A 14,962-nucleotide genomic window follows, 5' to 3' on the forward strand; every position below is an offset into this window, starting at 1 on the left:
CGTTGAAACACTAATTGGTTCATCATGGGGACACCAGGTCTACACATTCGTATTTTCTAGGGAGAAAGCTAGAGGAACTGCAGCAAACAAACATGATATTGCTGTTTGTATCGATGACATTTTATGCACTTGCCTAACGAAAATACTTTGCTTTTCTCCAAAACCATTTTTACTGTTATTTTCTCGGTCCATTACATACGAATTCCACACCACTTTGTCCGGATATGACTGGAAGTAAACAGAAATATCCGGTTGTGTTTTGGATAACTCAATCCGAAATATTGTGAAATCCTCTGTGTTTGTGTATTGCTGATATTATCCAGGGAGTTTATTGTTTTTGAATGTTTTTTATCAGGGAAAATTTAATTTTGTGCTTGGGAACACTAATTGGTTCATCATGGGGACACCAGCTATACACATTTGTATTTTCTAGGGAGAAAGATATAGCAACTGTGGCAAACAAACATGATATTGCTGTTTGTATCGATGACATTTTATGCACTTGCCTAAAGAAAAGACTTTGCTTTTCTCCAAAACTATTTGTACTGTGATTTTCTCGGTCCATTGCATATGAATTCCACACCAGTTTGTCCGGGTATGACTGGATGAAAACAGAAATATCTGGTTTTGTTTTGGCTAACTCAATCCCAGATATTCCTACAGCCTCTGTGTTTGTGTATTTCTGATATTATTGTTGTACTTTATTGTTTTGAATGCCTTTATCAGGGAACAGTTATTTTTGTGCATGGAAACACTCATTGGTTCCACATGGAGACACCAGCTCTGCACATTCGTATTTTGTAGGGAGAAAGCTAGAGGAACATTGACAAACAAACATGATATTTCTGTTTGTATAGATGACATTTTATGCACTTGCCTAACGAAAAGACTTTGCTTTTCTCCAAAACCATTTGTACTGTGATTTTCTCAGTCCATTGCATACGAATTCCACACGACTTTGTCCGGATATGTCTGAATAAAACCAGAAATATGCGGTTGTGTATTGGCTAACTCAAACCCAAAAATTGCTACAGCCTCTTTGTTTTGTATATTCCTGATATTATCCATGGAATTTATTGTTTTGAATGTTTTTTATCAGGGAACATTTAATTTTGTGCTTGGAAACACTAATTGGTTCCACATGGAGACACCAGCTCTACATATTCATATTATCTAGGGAGAAAGCTAGAGGAACTGCGGCAAACAAACCTGATATTTCTGTTTGTATAGATGACATTTTATGCACTTGCCTAAGTAAAAGACTTTGCTTTTCTCCAAAACCATTTTTACTGTGAATTTCTCGGTCCATTGCATACGAATTCAACACCATTTTGTCTGGGTATGACTGGATGAAACCGGAAATATACGGTTTTATGTTGGCTAATTAAATCCCAGAGATTGCTACAGCCTCTGTGTTTGTGTATTCCTGATATTATCCATGGACTTTATTGTTTTGAATGTTTTTATCAGGGAACATTTCACTTTGTACCGTTGAAACACTAATTGGTTCACCAAGGGAACACCAGCTCTACACATTCTTATTTTCTACGGAGAATTCTAGAGGAACTGCGGCAAACAAACATGAAATTTCTGTTTGTATAGGTGACATTTTATGAACTTGCCTAATGAAAAGACTTTGCTTTTCTGCAAAACCAATTTTGGATGATTTTCTCGGTCCATTGCGTACGAATTCAAAACCATTTTGTCCAGATATGACTGGATGAAACCAGAAATATCCGGTTGTGTTTTGGCTAACTCAATCAGAAACATTGTGAAAGCCTCTGTTTTTGTGTTTTCTGGATATTATCGATGGACTTTATTATTTTGAATGTTTTTATCAGGGAACATTTTATTTTGTACCGTAGAAACACTAATTGGTTCATCATGGGGACACCAGCTCTACAAATTCATATATTCTAGGGAGAAAGCTAGAGGAACTCCGGCAAAGAAACATGATATTTCTGTTTGTATCCATGACATTTTATGCACTTGCCTAACGAAAAGACTTTGCTATTCTCCAAAACCATTTGTACTGTGATTTTCTCAGTCCATTGCATAGGAATTCCACACCACTATGTCCGGATATGACTGGATGAAACCAGAAATATCGGGTTGTCTTTTGGCTAACACAATCCGAAATAATGTGAAAGCCTCTGTGTTTGTTTATTCTGGATATTATCCTTGGACTTTATTGTTTTGAATGTTTTTATCAGGAAATATTTAATTTTGTACCGTTGAAACACTAATTGGTTCATCATGGGGACACCAGGTCTACACATTCGTATTTTCTAGGGAGAAAGCTAGAGGAACTGCAGCAAACAAACATGATATTGCTGTTTGTATCGATGACATTTTATGCACTTGCCTAACGAAAATACTTTGCTTTTCTCCAAAACCATTTTTACTGTTATTTTCTCGGTCCATTACATACGAATTCCACACCACTTTGTCCGGATATGACTGGAAGTAAACAGAAATATCCGGTTGTGTTTTGGATAACTCAATCCGAAATATTGTGAAATCCTCTGTGTTTGTGTATTGCTGATATTATCCAGGGAGTTTATTGTTTTTGAATGTTTTTTATCAGGGAAAATTTAATTTTGTGCTTGGGAACACTAATTGGTTCATCATGGGGACACCAGCTATACACATTTGTATTTTCTAGGGAGAAAGATATAGCAACTGTGGCAAACAAACATGATATTGCTGTTTGTATCGATGACATTTTATGCACTTGCCTAAAGAAAAGACTTTGCTTTTCTCCAAAACTATTTGTACTGTGATTTTCTCGGTCCATTGCATATGAATTCCACACCAGTTTGTCCGGGTATGACTGGATGAAAACAGAAATATCTGGTTTTGTTTTGGCTAACTCAATCCCAGATATTCCTACAGCCTCTGTGTTTGTGTATTTCTGATATTATTGTTGTACTTTATTGTTTTGAATGCCTTTATCAGGGAACAGTTATTTTTGTGCATGGAAACACTCATTGGTTCCACATGGAGACACCAGCTCTGCACATTCGTATTTTGTAGGGAGAAAGCTAGAGGAACATTGACAAACAAACATGATATTTCTGTTTGTATAGATGACATTTTATGCACTTGCCTAACGAAAAGACTTTGCTTTTCTCCAAAACCATTTGTACTGTGATTTTCTCAGTCCATTGCATACGAATTCCACACGACTTTGTCCGGATATGTCTGAATAAAACCAGAAATATGCGGTTGTGTATTGGCTAACTCAAACCCAAAAATTGCTACAGCCTCTTTGTTTTGTATATTCCTGATATTATCCATGGAATTTATTGTTTTGAATGTTTTTTATCAGGGAACATTTAATTTTGTGCTTGGAAACACTAATTGGTTCCACATGGAGACACCAGCTCTACATATTCATATTATCTAGGGAGAAAGCTAGAGGAACTGCGGCAAACAAACCTGATATTTCTGTTTGTATAGATGACATTTTATGCACTTGCCTAAGTAAAAGACTTTGCTTTTCTCCAAAACCATTTTTACTGTGAATTTCTCGGTCCATTGCATACGAATTCAACACCATTTTGTCTGGGTATGACTGGATGAAACCGGAAATATACGGTTTTATGTTGGCTAATTAAATCCCAGAGATTGCTACAGCCTCTGTGTTTGTGTATTCCTGATATTATCCATGGACTTTATTGTTTTGAATGTTTTTATCAGGGAACATTTCACTTTGTACCGTTGAAACACTAATTGGTTCACCAAGGGAACACCAGCTCTACACATTCTTATTTTCTACGGAGAATTCTAGAGGAACTGCGGCAAACAAACATGAAATTTCTGTTTGTATAGGTGACATTTTATGAACTTGCCTAATGAAAAGACTTTGCTTTTCTGCAAAACCAATTTTGGATGATTTTCTCGGTCCATTGCGTACGAATTCAAAACCATTTTGTCCAGATATGACTGGATGAAACCAGAAATATCCGGTTGTGTTTTGGCTAACTCAATCAGAAACATTGTGAAAGCCTCTGTTTTTGTGTTTTCTGGATATTATCGATGGACTTTATTATTTTGAATGTTTTTATCAGGGAACATTTTATTTTGTACCGTAGAAACACTAATTGGTTCATCATGGGGACACCAGCTCTACAAATTCATATATTCTAGGGAGAAAGCTAGAGGAACTCCGGCAAAGAAACATGATATTTCTGTTTGTATCCATGACATTTTATGCACTTGCCTAACGAAAAGACTTTGCTATTCTCCAAAACCATTTGTACTGTGATTTTCTCAGTCCATTGCATAGGAATTCCACACCACTATGTCCGGATATGACTGGATGAAACCAGAAATATCGGGTTGTCTTTTGGCTAACACAATCCGAAATAATGTGAAAGCCTCTGTGTTTGTTTATTCTGGATATTATCCTTGGACTTTATTGTTTTGAATGTTTTTATCAGGAAATATTTAATTTTGTACCGTTGAAACACTAATTGGTTCATCATGGGGACACCAGGTCTACACATTCGTATTTTCTAGGGAGAAAGCTAGAGGAACTGCAGCAAACAAACATGATATTGCTGTTTGTATCGATGACATTTTATGCACTTGCCTAACGAAAATACTTTGCTTTTCTCCAAAACCATTTTTACTGTTATTTTCTCGGTCCATTACATACGAATTCCACACCACTTTGTCCGGATATGACTGGAAGTAAACAGAAATATCCGGTTGTGTTTTGGATAACTCAATCCGAAATATTGTGAAATCCTCTGTGTTTGTGTATTGCTGATATTATCCAGGGAGTTTATTGTTTTTGAATGTTTTTTATCAGGGAAAATTTAATTTTGTGCTTGGGAACACTAATTGGTTCATCATGGGGACACCAGCTATACACATTTGTATTTTCTAGGGAGAAAGATATAGCAACTGTGGCAAACAAACATGATATTGCTGTTTGTATCGATGACATTTTATGCACTTGCCTAAAGAAAAGACTTTGCTTTTCTCCAAAACTATTTGTACTGTGATTTTCTCGGTCCATTGCATATGAATTCCACACCAGTTTGTCCGGGTATGACTGGATGAAAACAGAAATATCTGGTTTTGTTTTGGCTAACTCAATCCCAGATATTCCTACAGCCTCTGTGTTTGTGTATTTCTGATATTATTGTTGTACTTTATTGTTTTGAATGCCTTTATCAGGGAACAGTTATTTTTGTGCATGGAAACACTCATTGGTTCCACATGGAGACACCAGCTCTGCACATTCGTATTTTGTAGGGAGAAAGCTAGAGGAACATTGACAAACAAACATGATATTTCTGTTTGTATAGATGACATTTTATGCACTTGCCTAACGAAAAGACTTTGCTTTTCTCCAAAACCATTTGTACTGTGATTTTCTCAGTCCATTGCATACGAATTCCACACGACTTTGTCCGGATATGTCTGAATAAAACCAGAAATATGCGGTTGTGTATTGGCTAACTCAAACCCAAAAATTGCTACAGCCTCTTTGTTTTGTATATTCCTGATATTATCCATGGAATTTATTGTTTTGAATGTTTTTTATCAGGGAACATTTAATTTTGTGCTTGGAAACACTAATTGGTTCCACATGGAGACACCAGCTCTACATATTCATATTATCTAGGGAGAAAGCTAGAGGAACTGCGGCAAACAAACCTGATATTTCTGTTTGTATAGATGACATTTTATGCACTTGCCTAAGTAAAAGACTTTGCTTTTCTCCAAAACCATTTTTACTGTGAATTTCTCGGTCCATTGCATACGAATTCAACACCATTTTGTCTGGGTATGACTGGATGAAACCGGAAATATACGGTTTTATGTTGGCTAATTAAATCCCAGAGATTGCTACAGCCTCTGTGTTTGTGTATTCCTGATATTATCCATGGACTTTATTGTTTTGAATGTTTTTATCAGGGAACATTTCACTTTGTACCGTTGAAACACTAATTGGTTCACCAAGGGAACACCAGCTCTACACATTCTTATTTTCTACGGAGAATTCTAGAGGAACTGCGGCAAACAAACATGAAATTTCTGTTTGTATAGGTGACATTTTATGAACTTGCCTAATGAAAAGACTTTGCTTTTCTGCAAAACCAATTTTGGATGATTTTCTCGGTCCATTGCGTACGAATTCAAAACCATTTTGTCCAGATATGACTGGATGAAACCAGAAATATCCGGTTGTGTTTTGGCTAACTCAATCAGAAACATTGTGAAAGCCTCTGTTTTTGTGTTTTCTGGATATTATCGATGGACTTTATTATTTTGAATGTTTTTATCAGGGAACATTTTATTTTGTACCGTAGAAACACTAATTGGTTCATCATGGGGACACCAGCTCTACAAATTCATATATTCTAGGGAGAAAGCTAGAGGAACTCCGGCAAAGAAACATGATATTTCTGTTTGTATCCATGACATTTTATGCACTTGCCTAACGAAAAGACTTTGCTTTTCTCCAAAACCATTTTTACTGTGATTTTCTCGGTAAATTGCATACGAATTCCACACCAGTTTATCCGGATATGACTGGATAAAATCAGAAATATCTGGTTGTGTTTTGGCTAACTCATCCGAAATATTGTGAAAGCCTCTGTGTTTGTGTATTCCTGACATTATCCACGAACTCTATTGTTTTGAATGTTTTTTTTTTTCAGGGAACTTTTAATTTTGTACCGCTGAAACACTAATTGGTTCATCATGGGTATACCAGCTCCACACATTCGTATTTTCAAGGGAGAAAGCTAGAGGAACTGCGACAAACATGATATGTCTGTTTGTATCGATGACATTTTATTCACTTGCCTAACGAAAAGACTTTGCTTATCTCCAAAACCATTTGTACTGTGATTTTCTCAGTCCATTGCATACGAATTCCACACCAGTTTACCGGATATGACTGGATGAAACCGGAAATATCTGGTTTTGTATTGGCTAACTCCATCCTAAATATTGCTACAGCCTCTGTGTTTGTGTATTCCTCATATTATCCACGAACTTTATTGTTTTGAATGTTTTTTTCAGGGAATATTTAATTTTGTGCTTCAAATACCTAATTGGTTCCACATGGAGACACCAGCTCTGCACTTTCGTATTTTCTAGGGAGAATGCTAGAGGAACATTGACAAGCAAACATGATATTTCTGTTTGTATCGATGACATTTTATGCACTTGCATAAAAAAAGGCTTTGCTTTTCTCCAAACCATTTTTACTGTGATTTTCTCGGTCCATTACATACGAATTGCACACCAGTTTCTTTGGATATGACTGGATTAAAAGAAATATCCGGTTGAGTTTTGGCTAACTCAATCCTAAATATTGTGAAAGCCTCTGTGTTTGTGTTTTCTGGATATTATCGATGGACTTTATTGTTTTGAATGTTTTTTATCAGGGAACATTTAATTTTGTGCTTGGAATCACTGATTGGTTCCTCATGGAGACACCAGCTCTACACATTCTTATTTCTAGGGAGAAAGCTGGAGGAAATGCGGCAAACAAACACGATATTTCTGTTTGTATCTATGACATTTTAGGCACTTGCCTAACGAAAAGACTTTGCTTTTCTCCAAAACCATTTGTACTGTGATTTTCTCGGTCCATTGCATATGAATTCCACACCAGCTTGTCCGGATATGACTGGTGGAAAACAAATATCCAGTTGTGTTTTGGCTAACTCAATCCGAAATATTGTGAAAGCCTCTGTGTTTGTGTTTTCTGGATACTATCAATGGACTTTATTGTTTTGAATATTTTCATCAGGAAACATATAATTTTCTACCATTGAAACACTAGTTGATTCATCATGGGGACACTAGCTCTACACATTCGTATTTTCTAGGGAGAATGCTAGAGGAACTGGGGCAAACAAACATGATATTTCTGTTTGTATAGATGACAATATATGCAATTGCCTAACGAAAAGACTTTGCTTTTCTCTATATCCATTTTTAGGATGATTTTCTCGGTCCATTGCATACGAATTCCACATGAGTTTGTCTGGATATGACTGGATGAAATCAGAAATATCCAGTTGTGCTTTGGCTAACTCAATAACAGATGTTGCTACAGCCTCTGTGTTTTTGTTTTCCGGAAATTATCAATGGACTTTATTGTTTTGAACGTTTTTTATCGGGGAACATTTTATTTTGAGCTTAGATTCACTAATTGGTTCCACATGGAGACACCAGCTCTACATATTTGTATTTTCTAGGGAGAAAGCTACAGGAACGGTGGCAAACAAACATGATATTTCTGTTTGTATCGATGACATTTTATGCACTTGCCTAACGAAAAGACTTTGCTTTTCTCCAAAACCATTTGTACTGTGATTTTCTCGGTCCATTGCATACGAATTCCACACCACTTTGTCCGGATATGACTTGATGAAAACAGAAATATCCGGTTGTGTTTTGGCTATCACAATCCCAAATATTGTGAAAGCCTCCGCTTTTGTGTTTTCTGGATATTATCGATGGACTTTATTGTTTTGAATGTTTTTATCAGAGAACATTTAATTTTGAACCTTAGAAACACTAATTGGTTCATCATGTGGACACCAGCTCTACACATTCGTATTTTTTAGTTTGAATGCTAGAGGAACTGCAGCAAACAAACATGATATTGCTGTTAGTATAGATGATATTTTATGTACTTGCCTAACGGAAAGACTTTGCTTTTTCCATAACCAATTTTAGGATGATTTTCTTGATGCATTGCGTACGAATTCCAAACCACTTTGTCCGGACATGACTGGATGAAAACAGAAATATCCGGTTGTGCTTTGGATAACTCAATCCGAAATATTGCTACAGCCTCTGTGTTTGTGTATTGCTGATATTATCCAGGGACTTTATTGTTTTGAATGTTTTTTATCGGAAAACATTTTATTTTGAGCTTGGATACAGTAATTCGTTCCACATGGAGACACCTTCTCTACATATTCTTATATTCTAGGGAGAAAGCTAGAGGAACTGCGGCAAATAAACATGATATTTCTGTTTGTATAGATGACATTTTATGCAATTGCCTAACGAAAAGACTTTGCTTTTTCCATAACCAATTTTAGGATGATTTTCTTGAACCATTGCATACGAATTCCAAACCACTTTGTCTGGACATGACTGGATGAAAACAGAAATATCCGGTTGTGCTTTGGCTAACTCAAAACAGATGTTGCTACAGCCTCTGTATTTTTGTTTTCCGGAAATTATCAATGGACTTTATTGTTTTGAACGTTTTTTATCGGGGAACATTTTATTTTGAGCTTAGATTCATTAATCGGTTCAACATAGAGACACCAGTGCTACATATTTGAATTTTCTAGGGAGAAAACTAGAGAAACTTGGGTAAACACACATGATATTTCTGTTTTTATCGATGACATTTTATCCACTTGCCTAACGAAAAAACTTTGCTTATCTCCAAAACCATTTGTACTGTGATTTTCTCGGTCCATTGCATAGGAATTCCACACCAGTTTACCGGTTATGACTGGATGAAACCGGAAATATCCGGTTTTGTATTGGCTAACTCAATCCTAAATATTGCTACAGCCTCTGTGTTTGTGTATTCCTCACATTATCCATGAACTTTACTGTTTTGAATGTTTTTTTCAGGGAATATTTAATTTTGTGCTTCAAATACCTAATTGGTTCCACATGGAGACACCAGCTCTGCACTTTCGTATTTTCTAGGGAGAATGCTAGAGGAACATTGACAAGCAAACATGATATTTCTGTTTGTATCGATGACATTTTATGCACTTGCATAAAAAAAGGCTTTGCTTTTCTCCAAAACCATTTTTACTGTGATTTTCTCGGTCCATTGCATACGAATTCCACACCAGTTTCTTTGGATATGACTGGATTAAAATAGAAATATCCGGTTGAGTTTTGGCTAACTCAATCCGAAATATTGTGAAAGGCTATGTGTTTGTGTTTTCTGGATATTATCGATGGACTTTATTGTTTTGAATGTTTTTTATCAGGGAACATTTAATTTTGTGCTTGGAATCACTGATTGGTTTCTCATGGAGACACCAGCTCTACACATTCGTATTTTCTTGGGAGAAAGCTAGAGGAACTGTGACAAACAAATATGGTATTTCTGTTTGTATAGATGACATTTTATGCACTTGCCTAATGAAAAGACTTTGCTTTTCTCCATAACCATTTGTACTGTGATTTTCTCGGTCCATTGCATACGAATTCCACACCACTTTATACGGATATGACTGGATGAAACCGGGAATATCGGGTTTTGTTTTGGCTAACTCAATCCAAAATATTGTGAAAGCCTCTGTGTTTGTGTATTCCTGATATTATCCACGGACTTTATTGTTTTGAATGTTTTTTATCAGGGAAAATTTAATTTTCTGCTTGGAAACACTAATTGGTTCATCATGGGGACACCAGCTCTACACATTTGTAATTTCTAGGGAGAAAGATATACCAAATGTGGCAAACAAACATGATATTTCTGTTTGTATAGATGACATTTTATGCACTTGCCTAAAGAAAAGACTTTGCTTTTCTCCAAAATTATTTTTACTGTGATTTTCTCGATCCCCTGCATACAAATTCCACACCAGCTTGTCCGGATATGACTGGATGAAACCGGAAATATCTGGTTGTTTTTTGGCTTACTCAATCACAGATATTGCTACAGCCTCTGTGTTTGTGTTTTCCGGATATTATCAACGGACTTTAATGTTTTTCCAAAGTTTTTTTATCAGGGAACATTTAATTGAGAGCTAGATACACTAATTGGTTTCACATGGAGACACCAGCTCTACATATTTGTATTTTCTAGGGAGAAAACTAGAGGAACTGCGGCAAACATACATGAGATTTCTGTTTCTTTCAATGAAATTTTATGCACTTGCCTAACGAAAAGACTTTGCTTTTCTCCAAAATCATTTGTACTGTGATTTTTTCGGTCCATTGCATATGAATTCCCCACCACTTTGTGCGGATATGACTGGACGAAACTAGAAATATCGGGTTGTTTTTTCACTACCTCAATCCAAAATATTGTGAAAGACTCTGTGTTTGTTTATTCTGGATATTATCCTCGGACTTTATTTTTTTGAATGTTTTTATCAGTAATATTTAATTTTGTACCGTTAAACACTGATTGGTTCATCATGGGGACACCAGGTCTACACATTCGCATTTTCTAGGGAGAAAGCTAGAGGAAATGCGACAAACAAACATGATATTTCTGTTTGTATAGATGACATTTTATGCACTTGCCTAACGAAAAGACTTTGCTTATCTCCAAAACCATTTGTACTGTGATTTTCTCGGTCCATTGCATACGAATTCCACACCAGTTTACCGGATATGACTGGATGAAACCGGAAATATCCGGTTTTGTATTGGCTAACTCAATCCTAAATATTGCTACAGCCTCTGTGTTTGTGTATTCCTCACATTATCCACGAACTTTATTGTTTTGAATGTTTTTTTCAGGGAATATTTAATTTTGTGCTTCAAATACCTAATTGTTTCCACATGGAGACACCAGCTCTGCACATTCGTATTTTCTAGGGAGAAAGCTAGGGGAACATTGACAAACAAACATGATATTTCTGTTTGTAACGATGACATTTTATGCACTTGCATAAAAAAAAAAGACTTTGCTTTTCTCCAAAACCATTTTTACTGTGATTTTCTCGGTCCATTGCATACGAATTCCACACGAGTTTCTTTGGATATGACTGGATTAAAATAGAAATATCTGGTTGAGTTTTGGCTAACTCAATCCTAAATATTGTGAAAGCCTCTGTGTTTGTGTTTTCTGGATATTATCGATGGACTTTATTGTTTTGAATGCTTTTATCAGGAAACACTTAATTTTGTACCATGGAAACACTAATTGGTTCATCAAGGGTACTCCAGCTCTACATATTCGTATTTTCTAAGGAGAATCCTATACGAACTGTGGAGAAAAACATGATATTTCTGTTTGTATAGATGACATTTTATGCACTTGCCTAATGAAAAGACTGCTTTTCTCCAAAACCATTTTTACTGTGATTTTCCCTGTCCATTGCATACGAATTCCACAGCAGTTAGTCCGGATAAGACTGGATGCAACCGGTTATCCGGTTTTGTTTTGGCTAACTCAATCCCAGAGATTGCTAAAGCTTCTGTGTTTGTGTTTTCTGGATATTATCGATGGAGTTTATTGTTTTGAATGTTTTTTATCTGGCAACATTTAATTTTGTGCTTGGAAACACTAATTGGTTCCACATGGCGATACCAGCTCTGCATATTCCTATTTCCCAGGGAGAAAGCTAGAGGAACTGCGACAAGCAAACATGATATTTCTGTTTGTATAGATGACATTTTATGCACTTCCCTAAAGAAATGACTTTGCTTTTCCTCAAAACTTTTTTTTATTGTGATTTTCTCAGTCCATTGCATACGAATTCCACACCAGTTCACCGGATATGACTGGATGAAAACGGAAATATCCGGTTTTGTTTTGGCTAACTCAATCCCAGATATAGCTACAGCCTCTGTGTTTTTGTTTTCCTGATATTATCCACGACTTTATTGTTTTGAATTTTTTTTATCGGGAACATTTAATTTTGTGCTTGGAATCACTAATTCATTCCACATGGAGACACCAGCTCTACACAGTTTTGTTTTGGCAAACTCTATCCGAAATATTGTGAAAGACTCTGTGTTTGGGTTTTCTGGATATTATCGATAGACTTCATTGTTTTGAATGCTTTTATCAGAGAACTATTAATTTTGTACCGTTGAAACACTAATTGGTCCATCATGGGGACTCCAGCTCCACACATTCGTATTTTCTAGGGTGAAAGCTAGAGGAGCTGCGGCAGACAAACATGATATTTCTGTTTGTATAGATGACATTTTATGCACTTGCCTAATGAAAGGAATTTACTTTTCTCCACAACCATTTCTACTCTGATTTTCTCAGCCCATTGCATATGAATTCCACACCACTTTGTCCGGATATGACCGGATGAAACCAGAAATATCCGGTTGTGTTTTGGCTAACTCGATCCGAAATATTGTGAAAGCCTCTGTGTTTGTGTTTTCTGGATATTATAGATGGACTTTATGGTTTTGAGTGTTTTTATCAGGGAACATTTAATTTTGTACAGTTGAAGAACTAATTGGTTCATCATAAGAACACTAGCTCTACACATTCGTATTTTCTAAGGAGAAAGCTAGAGGAACCGCAGCAAACAAACATGATATTTCGGTTTGTATCGATGATATATTATGGACTTGCCTAACAAAAGTACTTTGCTTTTCTCCAAAACCATTTTTCCTCTGATTTTCTCGGTCCATTGCATACGAATTCCACACCACTTTGTCCGGGTATGACTGGATGAAACCGGGAATATCGGGTTTTGTTTTGGCTAACTCAATCCGAAAAATTGCTATAGACTCTGTGTATGTGTATTCCTGTTATTATGCATGGACTTTATTGTTTTGAATGTTTTTATCAGGGAACATTTCATTGTGTACCGTTGAAACACTAATTGGTTCATCAAGGGAACACCAGCTCTACACATTCGTATTTTCTAGGGAGAAAGCTAGAGGAAGTGCGGCAAACAAACATGAAATTTCTGTTTGTATAGATGACATTTTATGCACTTGCCTAATGAAAACACTTTGCTTTTCTCCAAAACCATTTTTACTGTGATTTACTCAGTCCATTGCATACGAATTCCACACCACTTTGTCAGGATATGACTGGATGAAACCAGAAATAACCGTTTTTTTTTTTTTTTTGCTAAGTTAATCCCAGATATTGCTACAGCCTCTGAGTTTGAGTTTTCTGGATATTATCAATGGACTTTATTGTTTTGAATGTTTTTTAACGGGGAAAATTATATTTTGAGCTTGAATACAGTAATTGGTTCCACATGGAGACACCAGCTCTACATATTCGTATTTTCTAGGTAGAAATCTGGAGGAACTGCGAGAAACAAACATGATATTTCTGTTTGTATCGATGACATTTTATGCACTTGCCTAACGAAAAAACTTTGCTTTTCTCCAAAACCATTTTGACTGTCATTTTCTCAGTCCATTGCATACGAATTCCACACCAGTTTGTCCGAATATCACTAGATGAAACCAGAAATATCCGGTTGCGTTTTGGCTAACTCAATCCGAAATATTGTGAAAACCTCTGGGTATGTGTTTTCTGGATTTAATCGATGTACTTTCTTTTTTTGAATGTTTTTAACAGGGAACATTTAATTTTGTACCCTTGAAACACTAATTGGTTCATCATGGGAAAAGCAGCACTACATATTCCTATTTTCTAGGGAGAAATCTAGAGGAACTGTGGCAAACAAACATGATATTTCTGCTTGCATAGATGACATTTTATGCACTTGCCTAATGAAAAGACTTTGCTTTTCTCTAAAACCATTTTTACTGTGATTTTCTCAGTCCATTGCATATGAATTCCACACCTGTTTGTCTGGATATGACTGGATGAACCCGGAAATATCCGGTTTTGTTTTGGCTAACTCAATCCCAGATATTGCTACAGCCTCTGTGCTTGTGTTTTCCGGATTTTATCAATGGACTTAATTGTTTTCAATGTTTTTATCACTGAACATTGAATTTTCTGCTTGGAAACACTAATTGGTTCCACATGGAGACACCAGCTCTACACATTCATATTTTCCAGGGAGAAATCTAGAGGAACTGTGGCAAACAAACATGATATTTCTGCTTGCATAGATGACATTTTATGCACTTGCCTAATGAAAAGACTTTGCTTTTCTCTAAAACCATTTTTACTGTGATTTTCTCAGTCCATTGCATATGAATTCCACACCTGTTTGTCTGGATATGACTGGATGAAACCGGAAATATCCGGTTGTGTTTTGGCTAACTCAATCCCAGATATTGCTACAGCCTCTGTGCTTGTGTT

This window comes from Lepus europaeus, unplaced genomic scaffold, assembly GCF_033115175.1.
Source record: "Lepus europaeus isolate LE1 unplaced genomic scaffold, mLepTim1.pri SCAFFOLD_32, whole genome shotgun sequence".
NCBI classification, from domain to species: domain Eukaryota; kingdom Metazoa; phylum Chordata; class Mammalia; order Lagomorpha; family Leporidae; genus Lepus; species Lepus europaeus.